The 26692-nt window shown below is 44.9% G+C and overlaps 1 protein-coding gene and 1 long non-coding RNA gene across 2 annotated transcripts in view; one reads left to right on the forward strand and one right to left on the reverse strand.

The window, feature by feature from the left end:
• The window catches only part of zfhx4 (zinc finger homeobox 4), a 243340-nt gene that overhangs the window by 97748 nt on the left and 118900 nt on the right, over positions 1-26692 (reverse strand). The gene's annotated exons all lie outside the window — the stretch shown is intronic.
• LOC114853382 (uncharacterized) overlaps positions 1-26692 on the forward strand; it is a 43651-nt gene that overhangs the window by 14234 nt on the left and 2725 nt on the right. The window lies entirely within an intron of this gene.

Genomic DNA, 26692 nt, shown 5'->3' on the forward strand with positions numbered 1-26692 from the left:
ACACACACACACACACACACACACACACACACACACACACACACACACACACACACACACACACCAAAGGATACCTTCCTTTCCCCTCGTCCTATTCGTCACCTCTTCGCTTTTCAGTCAACCCTACTCTTCTTTAGCCCCCACCTCTATTTCCCTCCAACCTCCTAAACTTTGTCTATCTTTCATCTTTCCCTAGTTGTAGTTCCCATATAAATCTAAGTAATACTTTCCTTATATTTTAGAAAATCTGAAATTAGACATGCTCAGGCTACATTTGTTTTTGCTTTATTGTAAAATCCAAAATTACCACAATAAAAGCAAATAAATAAAAACAAACAGGCAGAGAAGGTGATCCCTGCAGGGTTGCAAATGTTACTGAGAAAATCCTTTCCTACAGAATGACCAAACACTGCAGAAACGTATCAATATATTTTATTATTTTTCAAAAGAAGCAATGTTACCAATACAAGTGGAATATTTCTTGCTGCTAATTTGTGTATCAGAGTGTAGGGACACATCAACTAGACTGCTGTATGGTAAACTATACAGACTGTACACACATTTATATCTCTAGCTGATCAGCAAACTAGCTTTGATACTGCGATATTTTATTGTGGCAACATTTTAAAATGCTTTATTAAAAAATATTCAACGGAAGGTGAAATAGAAAAAAAGAGAAAATAAAGGATTGAATAAAGGAGTGATAAACTACATACAGACACACCAACATAAACACATTTGCACCCTGGGGACCTTCCCCCTAGTTCCTCAACCTTTATGTATGCCCCCCACCCAAGCCAGCACCACCCTTCCCCCCCTTGCCTTTGTTGTCCATCAGAGTGGTTTGTCTTAAGCCTCTGCTGCAGTCCCACCCCCCTCCCTCCACGGTCAAGTTCAAGGGTCCTACAGAAACACAGGGCGGTTCTGCAACGGCGGCTGACACAGGCTCTCTGGGTGAGGTCAACAGTTCCTAGACTGGAGATGCGCGCGGCACGGACACCTGCAGGCCCGCATGCTTGTGCAGCGGCCGCACGCCGACGCCGGCACGCTCTGCCCCCACTTTATTCAGGTTAAAAAACACACGCACGGCGCGAACAGGAAAGCAAGACAAACGTGACACCAGCATGCGTTTAGGCCTCTAAAGACCTAAAGGAGAGAGCGAATAAATAAAACGCACCGACACCTACACACTCATCCCGCTGCACCTGCTTCCTCAAGGTCTGTCGGCTGCACTTAAAATGGTGGACACAATAACACTGGGCTTAGCTTTGATTCCTAATATGGAGGAAACAATTTTATTTTTCCGTGGGACCGCTGATACCAGGAGATAGAATTCAACCTCTCCCTCTCTCCTCTACACACACACACACACACACACACACACACACACACACACACACACACACACACACACACACCACACCCTATCTCACTCTCCTTTTCTATTTCTCTTTGTTGATATATCTGGACATTACTGTGTGTGTCAGCCTAAGCAAAAACATGGAGGGGGGTGGTGGGGGGTGACGAGAGCGCTGCTGTGACACACACATCCAAAACCAGGAGGAAGTGCAGAAAATACTACCACGTAGTGCAATAAAATAAAGGTGATGAATACATTGGTTAATTTAGGCATTTCCTCAACACAGCGTCCAACTAGTTGAATTAGTATAAATAGCTTTAAAATGCCATGTCGAGTTAATGCATTTGCATTCTCTGACTGAAACTTTAGTTCCACTCTGCTAAGATTTATTTGCATTGTAAATGCAATCTGCATGTCTATCTGCAATTATTTCTAATTAATTTTCATCTAATTCTAAAGAGACCGCTTCAGCCCCAGAATGAGCACAAAAGAACTTCTTGCCTCAGTTCTCACACCAAAGATAATTATAAAGTTAAGAGGCTTTGCTAATTTTAAAATGCTATCTGCATGATATCGAATATACAACTTTGATCTTACTCTGTCCCTGATGGTTAAATGCCTTTAATTATATGCAGAAAAATTAACTTTCTTGGAATAATTAACAGCGACTTTTCTTTTTGTTTGCACGTAGAGTGTGTTGCATACTTTTTTGCTTAATTAATTCCAGCGACAAACAAACTCCCCTCTCCCAGTATATACATACCATTATACAAATGTGCAGAAAACCCATCAATTGCATATCAAAACACTGCTCTCCATTGTGCATTCCCAGTGCAATTGCCTTTATGGAAGGCGTGCAAATAGTGGCGTTACCAGTCCACGGGCAGATGAGTTGCACTCAGAGCAATTTCCTCAAATCTCTGCCTAACGTGGACCATAATCCTTATGCATTGTGAAAATTGCACGAAGCACACATATGACCCACATGTGTTCTTGACAATCTCATTATATTCCCCCTATAGCATATCAGCATCTCCCTGGGTGAATGTGAATACATACATAGAGAAACAGAAAGAGTCAGATGATTCTTATTATCTTTATCACCTGGCTACAGGAGTCGGCTTGACTCCTCTCCATTATGTAAAACTATGGATTACGCTTGGTATGCGCATGAATCCTACATTTAGAGGTGTGTTTTCGTATGCACGTGTGTGTGTTAGGGACTTTATAGCATGTGTTTGAGAGCACTGGGTGAGTGGGGTGTATATACATCCATGCATGTATGTATGCATCCATGCAGAGACCCCCTCCATCTCCCTCTCTCTCCATCTATCATGCATCCATAGGTCTATCAGCTGCGGGAATGAGGTGTGGAGAGAGAGAGAAAGAAGGGGCGAAGGGTTCGAGGGGGGTGGGGGCAGAAATAAATTTAGCCCCCCTACTTTAAAAATGCACATACATTTCCATACATTGGAAAGGCAGTGAGGTGCACAAACCCTTGCTGCTATATCCCCAATATGCATCCCCTCATCACTGATACACACACACACACACACAGGCTGCGAAAACCCCAAATACAGCAAAGATGAATGTGTGTGTGTCCCGTTCAACGAGTGCGGGTGAAAATCTACCCCCTGCCATATTTATCTTCATAAGAGCAGAAGGTGCATGTGTGTTTCTCTGAATACATGCTGGTAGAAGTCAGTGCATCTGTGTGCACATAAGTTCATTTGCCTCACCTGAAGAAGAAAAAAAAAAGACCCCAGCTCCTCTGTAAAAATAATAAAATCAAATCGCAGCTTGGATGAATTTGGAAGGGGGAAAGTGCTACAACATAGAGTGTATTTTCCTCATTCCTTGATGTAATGCAGATCAAAACACTGCAACATGCACTCCAAGTTCAAAACAAGCAATTCAGTCGACTGAGCGTCTCAGGAGTTAGCAACTGGCATTATCTTCACGCTAAATCCACAATTCCCCAACTCCTTCCTTTTTTCATTTCCATACCAAAACGCATTTGTTGATGCCGCGATAGTTCCGAGTAGTTTATAGTCTATTTGCCTTCTGTCATGTAGCAAGGCCTTCCGATGCCAAAACAAGCGTGACCTTTCCCTAAAAAGCCGCTGAAACACCCACCCCTCGGAGATAATGATGGCCTGTCGCGAGAGAGGAGAGAGACACACCAGTGTGGTATTATTAAGCGAGACTAGTTTGTTCAGGAGAAGTGTTTTTGGCTTTTAAAAAGTTCCATTTTGCACTCCCCAGGCGTTACATATGGGCTACCCCAGGGAGACATGTGTGTGTGTGTGTGTGTGTGTGTGTGTGTGTGTGTGTGTCCGGGGGTGTAATATTTGTGTGCACTCTAAAATATTCTGACTGAGCTGTCTAGTGGCTCACAGAGCAGAGAGACGTGTTGTGTCTTCCGCATTCAAATGTGAGTGGGCTTTTTGGTGAGCGGGCGTAAACAGATCTGCTTGCTTGAACACACACCTGCCGTCCTCCGACATGCACGCACAGACGCACACGCGCAGCGGGTGGATATTAGTGTGGCACGTGTGAACACAACGGGGCCTGTGCGTTGCTTCTGAACCCCCCCCCCCCCCCCCCGCGCCTGCTGTCCGTCCGTCTGCTCGGCTCGGCCCAGCGCCGTCAGTCACACGGTGAACCCGGTCTGAAGGACTTCATGTGGGACCGGGAGGCGGTCGTCATGCGCGCGCCCTCTCGTACTTTTATGCGCCAGCGTAAGACGTCTGCAGGTCCACGCTGGCGGTTCTCTCCTTAAGCTCTTCACCACGTTTCCATATCACACCTGCAGTATACGGGCTGTAATATAAGATGGGCCAAGACAATGAGGTGTCCAGTTGCTGAGGGGGGCTCGCTGACAGTGTTATAAAAGGGGAGGGGGGAGAGGTGGAGCAAAGGGTGGGATGGGGCCCTTCAAACAAAATATGACCCTTGAAAAGCCGGGACCACGGTGTGACGCGAATCCGCCCCGCGACCATATTTCCTCCTACTGTTCCTTCTGTGTCCAGAATCCCCCCCCCCACACGGGCCTCCTCCTCCCTCCCCTACTGTCGTCCCCTCCTTCGCTTCCTTCCATCCATTCACACACAGATGTGTTGTCTGTCATGACCATGATGATAAATTAGCACGGGTGCTGCTGGTGAAATAGGAGCTTGTGTCTAAGTGCGTGGGGCGTCCAGTGGACAATGCCAGGGATGAACCGCTGATAGTTCAGCTGTGGCTTTATCTGGAAAAACGCTTTGGATGGGACCGTGTCAGAGTCGGATCTGCTTCCAGTGCAGGGACAGTGTCACCCAATATTCTTTTATATGAATTCTTTAAATACCTAGAAACATATTAAAAATTCTTCTCAGTCCCTGTGTTTCTTCTTTTTTTCTTTATTCTGTTTTTTTTATTTCTGGAATTTATAACTGCTTTTTTGGAAATGAATAAGGAATAAAAGCAGGGTTTGAACTAAAAACATTAAAGCGAGACCCAGATACGATGCAAGCTTGAATTAAAGTACTGTTTCCAACTTTTTAAATATAATCTACTGTCAAAGAGAGTGTGTGTTTGTGAGCAGACCAGCGAGTAAAGTACGATCACAATCTTCGGTTACAACAAACTGGCCTTGTCTTGTTACCTGGAGCACTGCAAAAATTGGTCTCATGTTCAGCGTGTGTGTGCGTCCGTGCGTGCATGCGTGTGCGTGTGTGTGTGCGTGCGTGTGTGTGTGTGTGCGTCCGTGTGTGTGTGTGTGTGTGCGCGTGTGCGTCCGTGTGTGTGTGTGTGTGTGCGCGTGTGTGTGTGCGTGCGTGTGTGTGGAGCTGAAAGGGGCTGCATGCATGTGTAGCTGCGATCTTTTTCTCGCAGTGCGTTCCTTTTACCTGCAGGCTTCAGCTTTTTGTGTGTGTATCTGCACTAGCCTTTGCGCGTGTGTCTACGGACAAGTGTTTCTCATGAAGGCCCATGCCGGGCAAATTAATTCTCAGAAGTTGCGTTGCGGGGGTTCTCCTTCCCTTTGAAATGGGGCATACTGCTCCCTGTAATCAATAAGTCAAGCCATCTTGGCCGCATGTTGCAACCCCCTGGCACATAGATGAAGAAGCCCAATTTACTCATCATAAATTCTGATTCCCACAATAAATATGAGAGGAGGTCCCACGGTATTAGAATATCTGGAATCTCAGGGGCGTTTGAAAGGCCGACTGGCCCTTGCCTGAGCCTGGAGTTGCTTTGTTGGTTAGACTATGAGTTTTATGTTGAATAATAATGTTGTGGCTTCTGCAATATTCATTTTTGCTGGAAAAAAAATCTAAAGGTATTTTATAACTTAAAAAGGATAAATAAAAACGCTTTTTCATGCAGGCATACAACATCAAACCAAATAAATGTTTCCATTTTCAGTGAAAATTGCATCCCAGGCATTTTTGTCTACCTTTTGACAAAATTGTTCTGTTCCTTAACTCTTGGCATTTTCTAATGAACGTCGACAGGCACCTCCAGACAAGCGGTGACGTGTGCGGGCGCAGGCATGTGACATTGGGAACACGTTAATCTAACGGACAAGCGCTGTCTCTCCTGTTTAAAGCCTCTGTGCTCAGGAGGTCCGGGCACATGACAATGACCCGGGGAGGGGAAAGTGTGGCAAAAATGTGACACACCTACGGAGGGAGGGGTGGGTTGTAGTGGAGGGGCGGAACTGGCAACCATCACGGGGGTCAGATTACAAAGGGAGGGCGAAAATAACCGACAGAGGAGGGGTTTTAGGTGGCTGCGTGCACAGCTACCTGTGTACGAGCATGTTCGCAGTTGTTGCCTTGTTGTCTCGCATCGTCCAATGCAACACAGCATCCCCGACACCGGTGGCGCTCTGTCTATTCGTTCTATTTTGTTGCCGAGCACTTCCGGCTGTCCGGAGCGGTTTCGTCGGAACATGACATTTCTAAGGCTCCCGTGAGCCCCGGCACATGTTGCCCAGACAACTGAGGCCGCTTCAACGCCGTGACAAGTAAAAAAAAAAAAAAAAAAACGCCGAACGCTGTCACGGCCAAATGTGAGTGGCCTGCTGCCAAAAAGGCGGCTGAAATAGTCCAGAAGAGAGCAAAGTGAGGGATTTAAACAAAAGCCCGTTTTAGTTGATAGAAGAAAACATATGATGCGAGATTAGAGGAAGAAAGGACAGGAGTCGGGCTTGAAGGGTCTGGACAAAAGCTAAATGAAAGGGAAGGCAGTTTTCCACACTAGTCGATACAGCTGTCTTCATTTGTAAGACAGCGTTAAGAGCTCTAATTCCTGACCTGTTAGTTACATCTGAGCCGGCTGCTAATCCATAAGTCTGCTGCTAAGTGGTTCATCAGCGAGTGCCTAAGATCAAATGTCACCAATTAAGATGCCTAAATGCCTGGCTAATTGTGCTGGAAGTGTAGCGCTCCGTCTCGCACATTACCACACACGATTAGCCGAGGCGCACACAAAGACGGACACGCACGCCCGCTTATAGGCAGTCCAATTGTGGGGATTGACGACATGGAAGCAGCTGTAAGTGCAGAGGAAAACACGGGGATTGACCGGCAAAACAATCCTCACGCGCAGCCGCATCATTAGCCATTATGCTCGTGCACGCCTCAGCTTTTATTAGCCGATGCCACCGACGGAAGGCGACGAGCGTTTCATCTGAATAAACAAGCCAGAGTGAAAACACCACAACAGCGCGGAGTGAAAATTAAAACGTTAATTGTTATCGAAGGAACAGCTGAGATTAGAAATAGAAGCTAATGCGAATGTTCTAACACCTGTTCAAAGGAAATGGTATTCTTCGCGTAGCACCGAGTGTAATGCAGAAGAGAGGTCCTGTGAAGAATGGGAGCAGATAGCATCTGCTGCGGGCCTCTCCCTGCCTTGGCCCACAGGTCTCGGGAGCAGAGCGAATTGTGTCTGAAAGGGGGATGATACCCATCGGAATGTTAATGGTGCCAAATTTTTCAGAGGTGGAATCATCACATGGCAGGAGGAGGACGAGAGGGTTTCCCGAAAGCATTTAGCACTCAGCGCTTCTCTTTCTCGCTCCTTTTTTATTATGAACCCGGGGCCGAAGACGAGTCCAATGCGCCGCTAATGAGGCCCGGCTGATGATGAGGCACTCACGGCCCACAAAAGTTCAAATGCAAATGATTTCATTATGTTTTGGTTTAGTTCATAAACTAGATATTCATTCCCCGCTTTGTCCGAAATGGACGTGCACGAATCTCTGGCGAAGCTGCTTCCAATCTAAAAGCAAACAGGTAACTCATTCTCCCTGTGTCATTTACGGTGCCTGTCATGATTAAATATCAGCCGCATACACCGCGGTTCTCGAGATTTTTTTTTAAGTCAGAAAGAAAGAATCATGGGAGCCGTAAAAGACAAGGGGATTGCCCCAGCAGTTCTTATAAACATCTGGCAACCACTACGGCACCTCCATCCCAGCCAAAATGACTGGTTGTGTTTGTCTTGAGAGAGTGAGCGAGCGAGAGAGGATGAGAACAGGCTCTTTTTCCCCCCACTAAAGTGAAATTGAAGTTCTTTGGGAAAAAAAAATGCGAAGATGGGGAAAGAAAGGAGCAGGAGGAAAGGACGGGGTCTAAATTAAGAGAATTATTGCATGCTCCCAGATGTGCGCAACCAGGGTGACCTAGGAGAGTCAAACTTGTCCCCCATCAATCATTCCCATATGCTTCTAGAGAAATGGATCCTGCAGGACACTTCATATTCCTCTGTCTGATTAGTTCATTTGAGAGATGAAGAGGGGGAAAATGGATGGCGGAGCTCTCTGAAAATGGACGGCCCAGGTGTAACCCAAGAACACAGAGGGTTCAATGTCAAAATTAAGGCCTGCTATTTAAGACTTCAGGGATCATTTTTTGTCAGTCTCTTCCTCGCTCACCTTTCCCCCCCTCCTGTGCTTCATCTTTTTTTTTCTCTCCTCCTTTTTCTGAGGTTGGTGTCAGGGAGCGATAGAGTGAAAGGCAACGTGTTCTTAACTCTGATCAAAGGAGGGAGAGAGGAAAGCTGTTCTAATGACTGGCATTCGCTCTCCTTTCTTAATCCATCGCTCCCCTTTCCCTCCTTCTGTCTCCCATCTCTCCCCTCTCCCTTTCACTCGCCTTTTTCCTCTCAGGGCATTGGTAATTATCAGCGAGGTCTTAGTGACTGCAAATGAAATTACCATTTAAGAGAGCGGGAGAAAGAGACATCCCCTTTGCCATAGGAGAGGGCTTAAGTGAAGCGGCTAGGGGTTCTGCTATTGATTTTTAAACTGCTACATCAGAGAGTGTAATGCTTCCATAATTTCAAATAAACTGTCTGGTTACGAAGTACTAATGAGAGAAAGAGTGAGAGCAGACTAAACGAAGTAAAAAAATGATGGGGCTTGAATTTTAAGTGTTGCCGCGCGTATGGGGAAATTAAACTAATGCACTGGTCAGACCCAATGATCAGTGTGTCAGGAATCCTGCATTAGCCGCTCGCGTGCAGACGCGCGGTTCCGCGCTGAAGGTGACGGGCGAGTCCATGACATCACCGCCGCCCGCATGCACGTAAAGACGCCAAAAGGTAATAAACAGGAATGGAAAATACGGATTGTGTCTTCGTTTCATGACGATGCAAGCGACGTCGTTCGGCTCGAAAAACACCGTCCCACCAAAAAAATATCCAATTTCCAGCTTCGGTTTTAAAATTACGAGCGCGGTAGGTCGTCTCTCTTTCCTGTAGATGTAAGTCACAGGCTCATGAGAAATTTTCAAATGTGTGATGCATAAAATAATATTTTTGTCCAAAGGTAATTGGAAGTAATGACTATTTCTCCACTGATAGAATACAGTGAGATAATAAAGATGAGGGATAGAGAAAGGAAAATGGATTTTTGGATGACACTGCATAAACCCAAATCTCTCTCTCTCTCTTTTTTGTTTTTATTTCTCTCTCTCTCTCTCTCTCTCTCTCTCTCTCTCTCTCTCTCCCACTCTGCCTCTCTCTCGCCACAGACCGCAGGCCGTTGGAGGCAGCTTAGAAATCTCTTACATCTGGAAGAGCCATAATTCATGGGATTTGGCCTGACAGCCATGACAGGCAGTGGGGCAGCCAGCAACAACTGTCTCCTGTGTTAGCAGCGGAGGATGTGTGTTCGCTCCCCGAGTGTGAGCGGAGAGAGCGAAAGACAAAGAGCCATGATATATAAATACATATGTGTGTGTTTTAATAAGCTTGGTCATTGTGTAATTGACATTCATTTAAAATAAAGCTAAATATATTTGTGAGATTTTGCTTATTTTACTAATAATATTTCTTTATAATTATACTTAAGCTTTTGCTATTTTAAATGTAATATTTAACTACTGTACAGAAGTTTTTACACATTATTTGAGGTATTATTTAAGTGTCATATATAATATGACAGAGGAGAGGTTTTCTCAGACCTTTACATGTTTAGGATCACTCAGGATTCGGCGCGCGTCTGCTGCCGCGTCTCCGTGCACGTAGGCGCTCACACATGAAAAGCTGTCCCGTCCATGTGTTCCTTGGTGCCAGAGGCTCCCTGCGTCGGCCCTAAATATTACACACAGACAGTAGCTATCGCTTCCAAGCCTGAAATCCCACATTCCACATTCCTGATTCCAGCGGCTCGCCCGCTAAGCTGGGCACCACATGAAGAGCCATTGTTAGAGAGAGAGAGAGAGAGAGAGAGAGAGAGAGAGAGAGAGAGAGAGAGAGGGGTCATGTATCCCCCTCGCACTCTGTCTGTCTGTCTGTCTGTCTGTCTGTCTGTCTGTCTGTCTGTCTGTCTGTCTGTCTGTCTGTAGACCTCCCTCCCTCCCTCGCTCGTCTCTCCACCCATATATCTCTCACTGTCATATTCTCTTTCTGTGACTCTCTCGCTGCTATCTTTCCATTTCTCCCTCTGCTGCTTTATCTTTATCTGTCTTACTGATTCCTCCTCTCCTCTGCTGTGCTCTGTCGCCCACTCCACCGCTCAGTTTTTTTTTTCTTCTGCCGACTTACATTTGCTTGTTTATTTCTTTCTATACCTCGCCCAGTTTTCTGTCTCTGTTTGTATATAGCTCCTTCTCCTCCTCTCTACAAGACTCTTACTTTGCTTTCTGCCTTTTTTTCCTTTGTCCCCCTCTCTCTCTCTCTGTATCCTGCTGTCTGCCTCTCTGTCTCCCTCTCCCTCTGTGTCTCCAGATATTCATGTAGAGATTTTCTCACATGTTAGATATAGATTTATGACCCCAGCCAGATCCCCGTGGCCACTAAATTTGATACCATCCACTAAGCCACATTGTTTTTTTGTGTGTTTGGGCTTGTCTGTTGTGTGTGACTGTGGGTAAGTATGTATGCGTGTGTCTGTGTGTGTGTTCATGCATTACAAGGTAGAGGCGGGTGACTTTTAAAGGGTTAGCTTGGGTACAGTGGGCGCAGAGGAGGAATTTACAATTTATTGAAGCACAGCAGCCAGGTGTGTGTGTGTGTGTGTGTGTGTGTGTGTGTGTGTGTGTGTGTGTGTGTGTGTGTGTGTGTGTGTGTGTGTGTGCCAGGTGACCAGGCTAACCTCTTGGCTGGTGTTTTGGATTTAGCCTTTGGATAACGGTGAAAATAAAAATGGAATGCTTTTTCAATTACAGATCAGACAGCGAGCGAACAAAGGCAGGAGTAAAAGAAAAGATGAGTTATTAGTATCTAATATATCAAGGTTTTTCTTACTGACACCTTCAAGTCCATGTGCATTCATTTTGACTTTGGATTCCCAGGACTCTGTTTTGATCTCGACTTGTTGCATCTTAAAATAAATCTTCATGAAATCAAGTACTGAGCAAAGAAATTTAGCGTATATACATATATCTATGTTTAATACATTTGCTTCTAATAATCTGAGTTACACAAGCTATGTGTTATTTTGAGCACACAAAGATGCAGATATATGTGAGAAACACAACAATAAGACACCCAGACACCTGTGGAAGACTGTCACTGTTCAAGTTTCTTTTTTTGCATGTTATTATTTCTGACAGTAGTCAGTTTAAAGGTAGTCGTCGTCTCCTATGCATATTTTATTGGCTGTAGGTGGTATTTGTTGTGTGTTTATGTCTGTTTGTTTGAATCCACCATTCCTTCAACCCATTCCACAAGTTGTCAAGGGTGGAGCATTTTACAATGGCATTGTCGAGTACAGAGGATTGTAATATTGTTGTTTGTCTGCGTGATGTGAGATGCTAGTCGCCTTTTGATGTTTGGCTAGGAGGAAATACACAAAATAAAAGCCCTTGTGAGATAAAGGTGTGTTTTTGCACATGTTTGAGCGTGCATGTACGTGTGTTCCCTCGAACTGTTTATCTGTCAGTCAGACAGGGTGTGTGCACATTGTTTGCCCCAATGTGTGTGCATGCAGGTATTTTTGTGTGTGTGTGTGTGTGTGTGTGTGTGGGTGTGTGTGTGTGTGTGTGTGTGTGTGTGTCCACATTCACATCTAAAAGCCATATCAGGCTTCAGATCAAATGGAGTATGAAGGAGGAGAATGACAGAGAGAGAAAGTGATAGCTCTTTAATGTTACCTATCCTCTCTCCAACCCAAATATAAGACACGGAACACATGGAATAGGCAAGTGTGTTTTAGGGGGAAAGGAGTGACATGAAACACTTATGTAGAGAAGCTCTGAACATGACGTTGGCTTTGTAGTGGAGGGGAAAATGTCTCACCGCAATGAAAGATAAAGGCTAAATTGGATGGAAGAAGAGCGAAGGCAGGGGCACACAATGAAAGAGCAACATGCACTTTATTGTTTGTTTGTGTACGTCCACATACAGTAAGACGGTGGCTGAGACTGAATAGCATATTGTTCTTGTTTCTCATACTATCGTAAGGTGTCTGTTCGGTATGAGAATAACATGACAGCTGTCATTCAGCAATATCAACTTCTTGGAAAATTCATTTAGGAAATATGAACTACAATTATCTTACTTTACTACCAGAAGAAAGCATGACAGCATGTGTGTGTGTGTGTGTGTGTGTGTGTGTGTGTGTGTGTGTGTGTGTGTGTGTGTGTGTGTGTGTGTGTGTGTGTGTGAGCAGAAATCATTTTACTCCTGATCTGTTTTTCAGTGTTTTTTCTTCTGCTGCTCTCTCCTAAATCTGAACAACTGTTTGCTATGACACAAAAATGTAAATAATAAATGTATTTCCATATTCTCTACATGAGCTACTGTCCTACTCTGTTTTGTTGTTTTAACGCCAGTATGCACCCACCAAGTGACACAAACACACACGTTCCAATCCCGAAAATTCCTCCCCTCGTTGGCCTCTCCCCTTTCATTCCCTGTCTCTCCTTACCAGGAAATTAACCTTGACATTTCCAAGGCGTAATTCCTCCCAATAAAAATGTGCGTGTAAATATATATAAACAAACGTGTGAAATATTCACAGCCAGAGAAAACGTTAGGAGGACCTGCATATCAAAGCGAAAGCACCACCGGGGAGGGATTTCTTCCCCTATCTGCCATCTTAACACAGCCATCATCCAAGGATCAAATTCCTGCTATGAACATTACTTTGCATAGGCTGGTTGTTACATTCAGTGGAAACCTTCAGTGAAGGATAAATGAACAGCCTGCTTCACATCTACAGCCTATTCAAAGACAGAGTAGGAATTAGACTCACTATAATGAACAAAAGGCAGGAACAGAGGAATGTTGAATGCTTAGTGAGAGATTCATAAAAAGACATTCTCACACATTTCAAGGGCAACAGAGCCAATGATACCGCATGCAAATGTCCATGAATGTAACACGATATGTACAGCGAACCCTTTATTGCAGCTAACGTATGGAGGCAGCAGTCTTTTCATGGCACATATTTTAGTGGACATGTATTTTTTTATTACTGTAGACTATGAGACCAATTAGGTCACCACAGAAATACATTTGTGCCACATCACCTTCAAGCTACTCTGTGCATTAACATTCAAAGCAGCTATATATCAGTGTACAATATGTTTCTATCAGAATCTGATGTGCTGTTTATTTCTTTCCACAGGGTGAAAACACTGGCCCTGTGTGTGCATTACTACATATACATCTGTGATCTCTGTGCATGTGCGTGCATGCTCGCAAGCTGCCTATCATAATGGAATGATGGCGATTCAGATCGCAAGCGGCTGGTTTTTAGTATCCGGACACCGGGGCGAGGCTAAAATGAAGCAGCGGGGTTACAGCGAAAGGGAGAGCGAGCAAGGGTGAGGGAGGCATGCAGGTGCCTAGCAATCGTATAATACCATCATGGAGGCGCCATCACTCCCTGTCTGACCGGCCTCATTTTAGGGCAGTGGAACTGTAGCGGAAAAGGCGCCGATGGCACATTATTCTGCCTTGGAAAATCACCCTCATGTTTTTATTCATGCCTTCACCACAAACAACAGAATTTGATTTGGAGTGTAAATATTCTGGACCAATACAGAGGTGGAATGAATTATTTGTGAAAATGTGTGCATCAGTGAAGGAATAGAGACAGACAGACAGACAGACAGACAGACAGACAGACAGACAGACAGACAGGCAGGCAGGCAGGCAGGCAGGCAGGCAGGCAGGCAGGCAGGCAGGCAGGCAGGCAGGCAGACTTGCTGCTTGTGTACGCATGTTGCAAAAACAGCGTAATGAAGCATCTCTATAACCCAGTCCTGCTCTAATCACTACCCCTTCCTGCTGGGCCCGTGTCATATCCCGCCGAGCCCCGCGACAGTAACTAAGATGAGGTACGTGTACCTCCTGCAGATTACACTGCTGATGTCTCCACATCCACCGAGGCCTTTGCTTACATCCACATGTGCATCAGTGCAGCGGCAGGTGGGAACCAGCGGCACAAAAAAAAAAAAAAAGGCCAAAATGAAAGTAAACAACGGGCTACGTGAAGAGAGCTAAATAAATAATACACAATCATTTATGGATTTACAAGCAATTCATCTTTGTGAGTGAATCAGTGAGCTGTTTACGCCCCATCGTTTCTGATTTGCAACACAATGCAGCTACTCCAGCACAGGAACCTGCTCTTTAACGTTTCCTTTAAACTTTAAACTACCTTGTAAATGTGCATGTACTGTACATTTCTGCACCACAGCCTCCATTCAGGGATGAGAAGGCCCATGCAATCAGAAAAAAGACAATGCCCTGTACAGTACACTCCTGTTTGTTAGTGCATGAAAGCATTCTTTTTTAATCTGGTAAGTTTTTATGCAACACGACCAGGTAACTAGAACCTGTCGGTCACAACAGCGGTTCTTGCATCACTTCGCTTCATGCAACTTTGTAAGGTACACGGCAGCAGGAATCTATAGAGTGGGCTTCTCTGGAGCAAGTGTTTCTCATTGGTCACATTTATTGCGAACACTTGTTCCAGGAGTGTGGATCTTCAAAGACTCCTGGATCTCTTGAAAAGGCAAAGAAACTGCGTCTTATTGGAGTTTTGCTATGCACCTGCCCGTTCGTCCATCATCTTTAAACATTCTCACTAGATCAATTAATATTGCTCAAACGAGCCCAAAACCCCTACTGTATTGAGGTTGCGTTTCAAGGTAATCAATGGTAAGATCTTGCCAAATTCTGAGAGGTAACCTTGAGATTTGTGCGCTGTGGGCTGATGCTCATAAAATAGTATCCTTGCATCAACTGAATAACTATGTAAGTCCTTTTTCACTTTATAGTTCCCGTTTAAATTGCTACCGAAATGTATAAAAGCAGCATAAATGGAGGATTTACAATGACCGCATTGGACTGTAATGTCTTCAGCGCAGGCCAAAGCGCTCGGTCTATGGGCAGCTTGAAAGAAAGCATTTCTCACATACTAGAAAAGTTGATTGCCTTTTTCAAAGTCAAGGGTGATTTGTTGCTTTCAGGTAGTTTTAATCAGTTAGGACAAAAAAAAGCAGCTCATCAAAAGGTCTAGACACGCCAAAAGACCAATACATATATACAGTCTGTGTATTTACCACTAAAGAAAGAGCATTCTCACTTTAAAATAATCTAAAGCAGATCTGGCAACATACCTAAAGGGCTTTGGAGGCCTAAACTCGAGCCTTTCATCAAACACAGCATTGCTGCAATATTTTTGTTTCTTTAAGCACAGGCTTATGTGTATATTTTAACCAGAAGATGACTTTTCTTGTTTTGTTTTGGATGTCAAAATCCCACAAGGCTGAATATCTCATCTGAAAACATCTGAAATGTAACTTCTGTTTGACACCGCTGCTATATGATATTTCGAAGTAAAATATTGACTTCATAAACACAACAGCAGTAAAAATAAACCTGTACCAGGCCGCGTTATGTCTAGCTGTGAGCATCTTTGCTCTAAAAAAAAGTAAGGTTGACTGTGCAAGAAATGTGAAATTCATAACGAAAAACTAAAAGATTTTCCTGCATGTTGCAGAATACCAATATTCTTAAGCAGGTGGGGGTTTTGATGTATAGACTCCTGCCAGTGAATTGTACAGATGAGACACTTAAGGCAAGACAATAGTGTTATAGATTGTGGCAAGAGTTAAATCAATAGACCTTCTGAGGAGTAACAAGACACCCAGTAGCAAGTGCTACTGCTACACACACATAGGAGGGGTTGGGAAACAAATGAGGACTGGCAGACAGGGGCTAAGACCTCAGTGTCACTGACTGGCCATTAGATGCTGGTATGTATGTAGGTGTGTGTCTGTGTGTGGATCCGGGGCCTACCCGGAACATGTGTTATGGATGTGTGCGCGATTGTGTTTGTAAGGCATAGGCAACGGCAGATACCTGTGTTTCAGTTGTACTTTTATCTCGGCTTCTTGGCCCTGTAATCTCCCACTGGGCATCAAAGCAGAGCCCCATCGCTAGCTCCACCACACCCTTACGCACCCCCCCCCCCACCCGCTAGATCCCCGCGTACGTGTTCGAGTGCGTATACGAGGGGGGAAACAGAAATAGAAGAGAGCGCGAGTCCACGGGAATATGTGGGAGAGACGGCGAAGACAAGGGAGGAGGGATGGGAGAATTAAAGCGCCAGGAAGGAGCGTGTGCGAGTAGAGCCACCGGCATCGCTGGTGTTGTGAGGACTTACAGCATGCGTGTCTATGCAGTCGTATGGTGGGGACTCGTTTTGGGCTAAAGCTGTACAGTAAGATCCAAACAGTTACATTAGGGTAAAAGTACAGTAAGTAGTGCTTCTGATTAGGGGGCCTCCAGTCAATGTTATGTCCTGGAAGCTGTGCGTGCGTGCGTGCGTGCGTGCGTGCGTGCGTGCGTGCGCTGAGAGAACGAGAGTCTCCTTCCTCCACAGACATGAGAGGGGGGCTTTGCGTGGAGCCCTGGGCCGTCACTCAGCCGCGGCTGTCATCCAGGCCCGGCCTGCGAGCGCCTCTCCACAGCGCCTTCCACTTACCCCCACACACCCCCCGGGGTCTTTACTCCACCTCCACAGTCTCCTCCATCTCTGATCCAGGATCAGCGGCTCCTAGGGCCCCCGATAGGTGTCAAGGTCCAATAACCCGGAGCAGGTGTTATCATATTCATCAGGAAGATCAGAGACGAGATTTATCTCTGTTTTTATCAGATTTGAGGCTTCAGAAAGCTGCCGGGGATGTCATGGCAGTATGGTAATGCGATAGAGGCTGGTGACAGACAGCCCAGGGTGGCAGGCGCGCTCCAGCAGGTGCAGCCGCGGATCTGCGCACACACAAGCAGAGTTTTTTAGAATCTGTCAGCAGTTGCTCGGACCTTTTTGATGGGGTTGTCAGGTTTGATTTGCTTATGAGTCAGGAGCATCTTACCCGCTGACCTCTTAGGTGTTCCATGTAGAGCCAAATCTAATCTGAGGTAAAAACAGTCCTAGCCCACGAGTCAGACATGATAGAATGTGTTTTTCTTGGAGATGAATAAAAGAGTAGAAGTTTAAAAAAAATCGAGTTTGGCTTCTTTTTGTGAAGAATAAAATTTTCTGTAAATGTATGATCTACCACCATAACTTATAATATTTATATTAAGCAATGAAAACAAGATTTAGATGCACAATGTTCTCTTTTTTATTTGCATCTTTTCATTAAAAGAGTTGAACTGTGTCCTCGCTGAGCTCCAGCAAATGCCCAAACCTTTTAATTGTTTCCACCCAAGGCCACTTGTTTTAATTTGTGGAACAGTTCCTCCCCTCATGAACCACAACCCTGACCCCCAGCTGTTATCTCCACCATGCTCCCACGCCTATAATGACCTATCGCTGAGTCATCATGGTCAGTGGTGAGTAACCTACCTGACCCTGTGAGCTCAACACACACGGCTGTGGCGCTCAAATGGTCATTCAGGTCCCACACACTGTCTGTTGCAAGCACTGGGGTTCTGGGAGGCCTCATATTTAAACTCCAAAGCATAAATTGAGATTGGGCTTTAGATAAAAGAATCTTGATCCATATTATTGTATATATATATATATTGGTTAAGTGAAACTATTAAAAAAAAGACATCTATTCTATTTGAATTACAAAAAAAGGCCAATTTTAAAGATGAAAAAAGCATACACACGTACACAACACACGCATACACACACATACGCACTCTCCTCCTGTAATCCAGGCCTCATCAACATCCTTCTTGGAAAATCACTGCGGCTCTGAAAAGTCATTTCAGCCACAGTAGCAGCAGGCCCTTAAAGATTCATATTCCTATTTACTGTCTGCGGGCCCACTTTCTCTCTGACTCTCTCTCTCTTTCTCTCTCCCTCTCTCTGACACACACACACACACACACACACACACACACACACACACACACACACACACACACACACACACACACACACACACACAACTAACCTGGCAGGGTTAGGTTCATGAATAAAGGAAGAAATTACAGAGGACCTGGAGAAGTCAGATAGACAGAGAGAACAAAGTGGAGGAAGAGAAGAGAAGCTATTAAACTGTTTGAAAAGCATCAAAAGATGAAACTACAGAAATATGGCATAATCAGTAGAAATCAACAGAAAACTATTGAAAACGAGAAATGAAAAACGAGAAAGGACAAAAGGACACAGAAATAGAAAGACTGATGAGAAACACATACACAGAGAGAAAAGCACAAGGAGGGAGTGTTGGTACATTTACTTTTATTTAAATACATCCTGGGTGAATGTAAACATGTTACTAAATGTTTATTGTTCCATGATCACATTTATGAAATGAGTGAGGCCACTGTGGTAGTAACTAATGCCAATGTTTATAGCATATTGAGTGTCTTCTATATGGCTCAACAAGAAAATATAAGATTATCAATGATAAAATAACAATACAATCAATAATACAAAAGAGACACAGAGCATCTAGGGATAGACACAACATACTACAGATACCCAGATATACAGACCGACATGCATCTATGTGCACATTGTGATGTGTATGTGTAGGAGGGTTTACGTCATTCTACGGTAGGTTCTTGGGAAGCTTGCTCAGGAAAATATGAATGAACGCTCCTCTCCAGGCAACCTGACTGCAGGACCCGCAGAAGCTATAGTTTTACAAGTTAGTGCCACTCATATCTTGGACCAGAGGCAGAAGAACACAGTGTTACATGGTGAGAAGCTACTTGCAAAAACGTAAATGCAATTGATTTTTATTCCTGTAATAATTAGTTAGTTAATTCTCAAAATCTCTTAAATTTCATTAAGTCATTTCAAGTCATTAATGCAGCACTGATCCTTAATCACATTTAAAAACTTTGTGATGTTCTTTTTTTATTTAATGCTCTCCATTTTTGTTTTTTATTCAAAATTGAAAATGAGCATAAAAGCGGGTGGAAGGAGGCCCACCTTGTGTTTATCAGTGTGTATGTGTCATAGGGGAGAGAGGCGAGAGGCTGTTAGCCTGCACCCAGATAATAACCTGGTTTTATAATGTTGCATATCTATATTCAGGCCAATTCCCCCTGGGGGGGAGCCAGAATAATAACGCTGGCCATTTTACCCCTCCTAGTGGGCGGCCATTTTCTGCCCTGATTCTCAGCATGGACCTCTCCCTCATTCCCAAGGTAGCGCGTAATGGATGCCGCAATGAGATGGAGTGATATTGTGGTGTCTGAAATGTGAAAAGCCTATTTGCTGACCTGCCCACCCTCAATGAGGTGGCTGGTGGAGATACGGGCAATGTTTATGCCTAATCCTCTTTTCAATTCCATATGTTCTGATGATTGTCTGCATTTACTCTAAATTGGTAAATTTAGAAAATAGAAGCAAAATAGCAGCGAAAAATTTATATATTTTGGTCAAAAACAAACATAAGTGTTGTGAGAACCTATAGTCAGACAATGATGCATGAATATCTAAATAACCTGGAGTTTACATAAACATTAGAAATGTTTTATTAAAGTAAAAAATGAGGCTGGCTTGAGGTCATGATACACAGAAAGTCAAAGAAGAGATAGACGCGAGTTCCACACAGAATCGGGAAGCAGTATCCCTCATATTACATGATTTCATCATCCGCATGCTGTGCAAACACAGTTTGTGAGTCCAAAAGTGGAGGAGGTCTGGAATCTGGAGGGACTGGACTCGCTCCATACCATCCTGGTGAAACACCGTCCCTCTGACTAGTCAATTTCAATAAAACTACAGACAAAGAAAGGTTAGGGTATATAGATTTCCCATCATAGCCATGCACACAGAGCTGCACTGTGAGCCGACCGTCTCCCTTTCTCTCTCTTCTGAACTCTAAATGCTACTCACTCATATTCTCCATCCTATCCCTTCCCTCTTCAATAATTTACACACGGTAGCTTTCTCTGGCCTTTCAAACCTTTGAAACGTAACCTACATCCCACAAACACACCAGTCTTGTTATCCCGCTGATCACACGTGTTTATTCTGGATCTTTGTTGGGTGGTGGGAGAAGAAGAAGGGACAGAATATACACTCCCCATATTACTGACAGCTATTGGCAAGTTGAAAAACAGAGTACTTTTCGGGTTTATCGGCTTAAATATGTCACCGTTGTTTGTGTTAGCGATGGATTCCTCGGTTTTATTGCAGGTGAGTGCTGTATTCGCCGGGAATAGAATCTCACGAGAAATAAAAAAAAAAGTTTGAACTGACGTAAAATGTGCCGTTTGAAAATCACAATTGTTAATCCCTAGTTTGAATTAGCTGTAACTGCAGGAGAAAAGTAAAAAAAAGAATAACAAAAATACAAATTAAAAAATGCTGTTGGTGAAGTTAGAAAACTTATGGGCAGCAGCACTGAGTCTAGTCTATAACAGTTTTGTTGAGTGTTATAAATCAGTCCACCAGGGCTTTTGAAATGGAGGACAGTTGGAGAGTGCAGTATAGGCAGTCGGAGAGAACAGCTCTGTCCAAGACAATCATATGATGTATCATTCATGCTGTCAGTATGGTGTCTCTCCTCCCTCCTCCTCCTCTCCCTCAGCCTCTCTGTCTCGGTCTCGCTCGCCCTTCCTCTCTCTCTCCGGACTCATCTAGTCTCCTGTGGAGGCTACGATGAAGCCCGGCTCTCTCCATCACACGCGGCTCCCCAGCTGCTCTGGGATTACACATTTCAATGATGCATTCACAAGCGGTGCCATTCAAATGGGCCCTGGCGCTCCTGCGCGCGCTGCTGCAACAGCAGCGCAAACAGATGCGCTTGTAAAAATGCAACTAGTTCATGCTGGTAATTACAAGAGAAAGGCAGTTCTGCACTATTACGGCACTTCCTGGTGTCAAGGGCATAATAACGCCGTGTCCTTCTTTATCTGTGGAACTAGTTTAGTCATGTGTCCATTAATTTGCAGCCTCGTTTTATTCATCTTGGACCCTGCTAGGTGGTTTTAAAAGAGCCGGCTCTGCCTGAATCGTTTGACCTCAGCGATTTGCTAATGAATGCTGAGAGCAATCATCGTTTCCCAGAAAACGCACAAAAAAAACGGATCCCTCATCTGTGAACCTAATCACTTACTGCCATTACAGTGTGTGTGTGTGTGTGTGTGTGTGTGTGTGTGTGTGTGTGTGTGTGTGTGTGTGTGTGTGTGTGTGTGTGTCTGATTACCATCTCTGGACGAAGCAGTTGTTCGGAACGATCCCATGAAAGGGTGGTGGTGGTGTTTTTGAAGGTAAGATCAGACCTTTTTTTATTTTATTTTATTTTCCATATCAGACGAAGAAGGGAGAAGCCAAAAAAGCAACGTGACACGGAAACTAAAGTTCAGAGGTGACCACAGAAACCAGTGAGGTTGTTTTCAGCTTTCTCCATGAGCTGCAGGTTTACACCAAGCCGAGTTTATTAATTCTAAAAGAAGTCACACTATTGTACTTCTTCCCCTGGAGCACTTTCTTTAACAATGCGTGTAAGCATGTTAGGGAATCAGAGTTTGTACCTGCTCTTTAGATCAGACCTTACACCCACACTTCCACCTCAAAGGCCAAGTTAAGACCCAAAGGACCCGATCTTGTACGAGCAAACACGGTTTATACAGTGTGTCCTGTTTCATTCACCGGCTGTCATCTGCTGCTTCTTTTATTGCTCCGCTCCCACATTGTTTTTACTCTTAATAAACTGCGTTGAGCGTTTGTGTCAAAGGCGCCACGGAGGCAAGAATGCAGATGTGAACATGCAACGCGAGGCCCACACCGGCGTCTGTTGACGCTACAAACGCTGCAAGACAAACAGAAGTCATCCTCCTGCGATGTGGTAGGATGAACGGAACCCACTGGAAAGTAGAGTCTGAAGGTGGGTGGAAGGGCAGAAATGAGAAACGTCCACCAGCTCAAAAGCAGAGAACAAAGACAAGTTGTACCATAATCAACGGCTCCAACAATTGCTGCTCCTTTGTATTGGAAATGAAAGGATGAAATGACACGGAGAGGCCCCGGCCACTCACATCCTCCTTTGTCGCCCATTACGGGATCGTATGGGATCACGTTCCTTCTTTCTCTGAACATAAGGGCAGAAGAACTGAGAGGACATCACACACTGGTGCAAGACCTCTGAATTAATTGAGCCTTCTTATTTATTCACAGCTCCGCGTCGATCTACTGCGCTGTTTGTCACACTCACGCACTCTCGATACAACTTGAATAGATGCTGTATATAAAAAGCTAAGGTGCAAATAGGAAAAAAGAGAAAAAAGACGGATATAAAAGGAAGTAGAAGTTATTGAAGGTGTGATTCTAGCCACTGTCAATACTGTTAGTGTTATCGCCGTGACAATGAGGAGGAAGCTTTGGCAGAGCTGTTTTTTCTTTCTTTTACTTCCAACGTCAGCACTATATAATCCTTATTTGTGGATCACAACACACTTGTATGTGTGTGTGTCCTTGTGTGAGTGTTGATTGCATGTTTTTTTCTAGTCTTCCTTCCTGTGTGTCCTCACTTTTATGTGTGTGAGTGTGTGTGTGTGTGTGTGTGTGTGTGTGTGTGTGTGTGTGTGTGTGTGTGTGTGTGTGTGATGGTTCCCATCCCAGAAAGATCACATCTGTATGTATGTATGAGGGTGTGTGTGTGTGTGTGTGTGTGTGTGTGTGTGTGCGTGTCCAGATAGGGTCACCTTGCTGTTTAGAGACCCCCTACATGGATAAAAATCATCCTCTGAACTTAATCCAGGCTTATATCCTCTTTTTCCTCCTAACTTACAAAACATGCACACACGCACGCACATGTGCGCACACACACACACACACACACACACACACACACACACACACACACACACACACACACACACACACACACACACACAGAGTCTAAAGATTAATACTTCATCAATCAGTGTAAAACAAATACTGCAACTTGTCCAAATAACGATCAGAGACGCGCTTATCGACCAGCATTAACGTTTTCTCCAGAAGAAAACCAACCAGTAACGCATAAAGAATAAATATATACAAATTTAACAGGAGCCGCAGAGCAGCTGCGCAGAGAATGTGGAGGAAGCGGGAGCGAGACAGGAAAGCCGGCAGTTTGAATCCCCGGATGAGCACTTAACCCCCAGCTGCCCCAGCGAAACTGCTCAGTCACCATCAGCAGAAGGTTACGGCTGCACTGAACAGGTCCCAGGTGAACGCGCGACGGCGCGGCCGTCTGCTGCGAGGGAGACCACAGAACTACAGGTGTTTCCTTTTTTGTTTTAGGGGAGACACAGCAAGATGCTACAGTGAGTGAATACAAGACGTGAGGTGCAGGTAGACGAGACCGGATGCTCCCCCCTGATTGAATCTAAAATCTAAATTAATCTGGCAGCTATAAGGAACAAAAGACTAATCAGACAATGAGCAGGGTTCCAGACACACCATTGATTTTCACCTCTCCTCTGAGCAGTCATACCAAACCCACCTTATGATATTGACCCTGCCTCTAACAAATATGCTTATATTTATATTGCCTTTCTGACAGAGACAGTGCCGGCTCTCTTTAGATGGATATTGGATCATACACACATGCTTACCTCTAAATTCAATATTCATTCTCTCGTACTTGCGCTTTATCTTTGGAGTAAATATTTATGTGCTATGTGCTACAAAGCAAAAAAAAAAACTCTAAGACTAAATTGCCTTGTGTCAAAAATCAATGATAAAAAGGGGGCACAAGCACCGTTATCTAGGTCACATTTGAATATTTCTTTTAGAGATATTGATTTGTTTTGTGTGACCTACCCAGGCCCATTCTTTGTAATTAAAATAAAGAGAGAGGGGCTGTGGTGTGGAGGCTATCTTAGCTGTGTGTGTGTGTGTGTGTGTGTGTGTGTGTGTGTGTGTGTGTGTGTGTGTGTGTGTGTGTGTGTGTGTGTGTGTGTGTGTGTGTGTCTGCATGGCTAATGAATGAGAGGCAGTTATGATGAAGAGGGGGTGGAGCTGGACCTTAAGGAAGATTTATACCGTGTTGGGTTCCGCAGCGCGTGTGTATGTAGGTGAGAGTGTATGAGTTTCTGCTGTGTGTGTGTGTGTGTGTGTTGTAGTAATACATTCAGCCTGTAATCCAGACTTTTGTCTCCCTGCACACAAGCCAAAGTCTTCTACACTATGTTTTGCATGTCCTGCATCCACGGCTAACAGATGCTGTATAAGAAGTTAAATCTTCCCATTTGCAAAGTTGAGAGGTGAGTTAGTGACAGTCTGTGCACTCGCTCCCAGACAAGGAAACATAACCCTGTCTCTGAAGTGACTATTTAATTACATTATCATAGTCTTACTACTGTACAGGTGGACCAGTGTACATTAAAGGGGCTCCCCATGGCACACACAGTATGACACATCTGTATGACACATCTGCGTTCACACGTGCCGGGGCCACATGCGCCTCTTTGTGCTCGACCACGGCTGCAAGTTGAACCGCGGGTCTGGATATGAAAGTCGGTTTAATCCTTCCACTGTAAAATGTGGCGTGTCATCCGCAGGTACAGTTTCCCGTGTCCCTCTGTCCTTTAGCCCTGGTGTCATCCTCCTCCCCTGTCTCCGGGCCGTCCAAGCCTGTTTGAAGTGGCTATTAGCTAGAAATCAAAGCCTGCCATCAAGCCCATCTTAGCCCTGTGCCCTTTTAGAATATTCACCAACGGTCTCCTGGCCTTTTGTGAGCCCCCTAGAATAAAAATAATCAAAATCAGAATGGACCTTCATGTGCAATAATACTCTGTCTCCTCTTATGACCTCCACTGTCAATGCCATTTATAATTCATGCACCCATACTGATGGGTCTGGGGCACGTTCAAGAGGTCCGCTCCTCACTGTTTCACCACTGTTCATCAATAGCGGGCAGCCAGGTAGGGGACTTTATTATTGAACAGTGGCCATGCTAGTTCGACACAAACACTGTTCTATAATTATCGGAACTTCAAAAACTTTACACTCTCTCGCCTCCTCTCCGGCTCGCGCTCTCTGTTTGAAACGGCCTCCCTCTCCCTCTCTTTTCTCTGTTGTTAATTTAAACACTGGCAGTTTCATCCTTCCCCATAGGTGTCTGTTTTACAATAAAAGGTCATCCTCATTTGTCCGCAGACACAAAAGGGACCACCTTCGGGGCTGAGGTCAGACAATCAGACAGCCAGATAAATAGACGGATGGACAGAGGGACGGCTGGCGCTACAGGCCTGGGCTCGGGATGCAGGGGAGAGGAAAGAGAGATAAGAAGGTGAGATAGCGAGGGAAACGGTGAGGGAGGGAGATAGGGGCAGGCTGAAGTAGTGAGTGAGAGATGAGAAAGACAGAGGGAGTGGTAGTTGCTGGCAATGGGGCGGGTGGGCGAGAGCGAGGACAGACAACTAATCATGCCATCACCTCCAGTCTTCTTCCTCCTCTCTACTCCTTCTTCACCTCCTCGCTGCGGCTCTGTGGGGATGATTGACGAGGGCACGGTGGACTGAGGTTGTCCCAGTCCCCAGATTAGAAAGCCCTCAAACAAATGAAGCCTGGAAACGCTGCCCTGGGGAGCTGGGAGCCACGGTGAGACAGACAGGACACACACTCCGGCTTAAAGAGACATGAAGATAAGGGAACGGGGGAACCGGAGAGGAAGAGGGAGGGACAGATGGGAAGTGACATGTTTCTTAGGTTTTAATGGTGTAGAGTATGAGCAGAGACAGGAGCTGGAGTAAAAGGAGGGGGGGGGGGGGTCAGGATGAGTTTCAGATTTTTACACAGTGCGCGTACAGTGAGACTAACGGAAAGGCTGGAGTCCAAGAAACGGCCGTAATTACAAAAGTACAGTGGGCGCGAGGCGAAGGGGGGGTCGTGTTAATTGGGTCTTGTGACGGGACGAGGCGAGGAGCCGAGCAGAAGCAACAGAAGAGAAGGGAAAGAGCGACGAAGGAGGGGAAAGCGGAGACAGATGGAGGGAGGGAAAAAAGGATTCACACACCTGTTTTTGTCGTTGCAAGATTACCAACTGCAGATTGTTCCCCTTGTGCTCCTCCGCAGATCTGATACGGTACATTTATCAAAAGCCCAGCATCACCCCGCTTCCCACACACACACACACACACACACACACACACACACACACACACACACACACACACACACACACACAGCCCCCCCACTACCTCTTGAAAAATGATCATCCACAGCCCTGACCCTATTGTTTAAGATTCAAGCATTAGCGGAAAAAAGGGACAACAAACAAAAAGCAGGAAAATGTTGATATATGATCAGATATTAAGAAAAAGTTAGATTTTATAGACGTCATGCGAGTGACCTCCATTTTCCCAAATGGCGCAGGTCCAGGGTTTTAATGGAGTCTCTGCCAGCCATATATCAGCGCAGCTTGTCTCGTAAAGCTCTCCTCAGGCCGACCTCACAAAGCACCTCCA

This window comes from Betta splendens, chromosome 4 (genome assembly GCF_900634795.4).
Source record: "Betta splendens chromosome 4, fBetSpl5.4, whole genome shotgun sequence".
NCBI classification, from domain to species: Eukaryota; Metazoa; Chordata; class Actinopteri; order Anabantiformes; family Osphronemidae; genus Betta; species Betta splendens.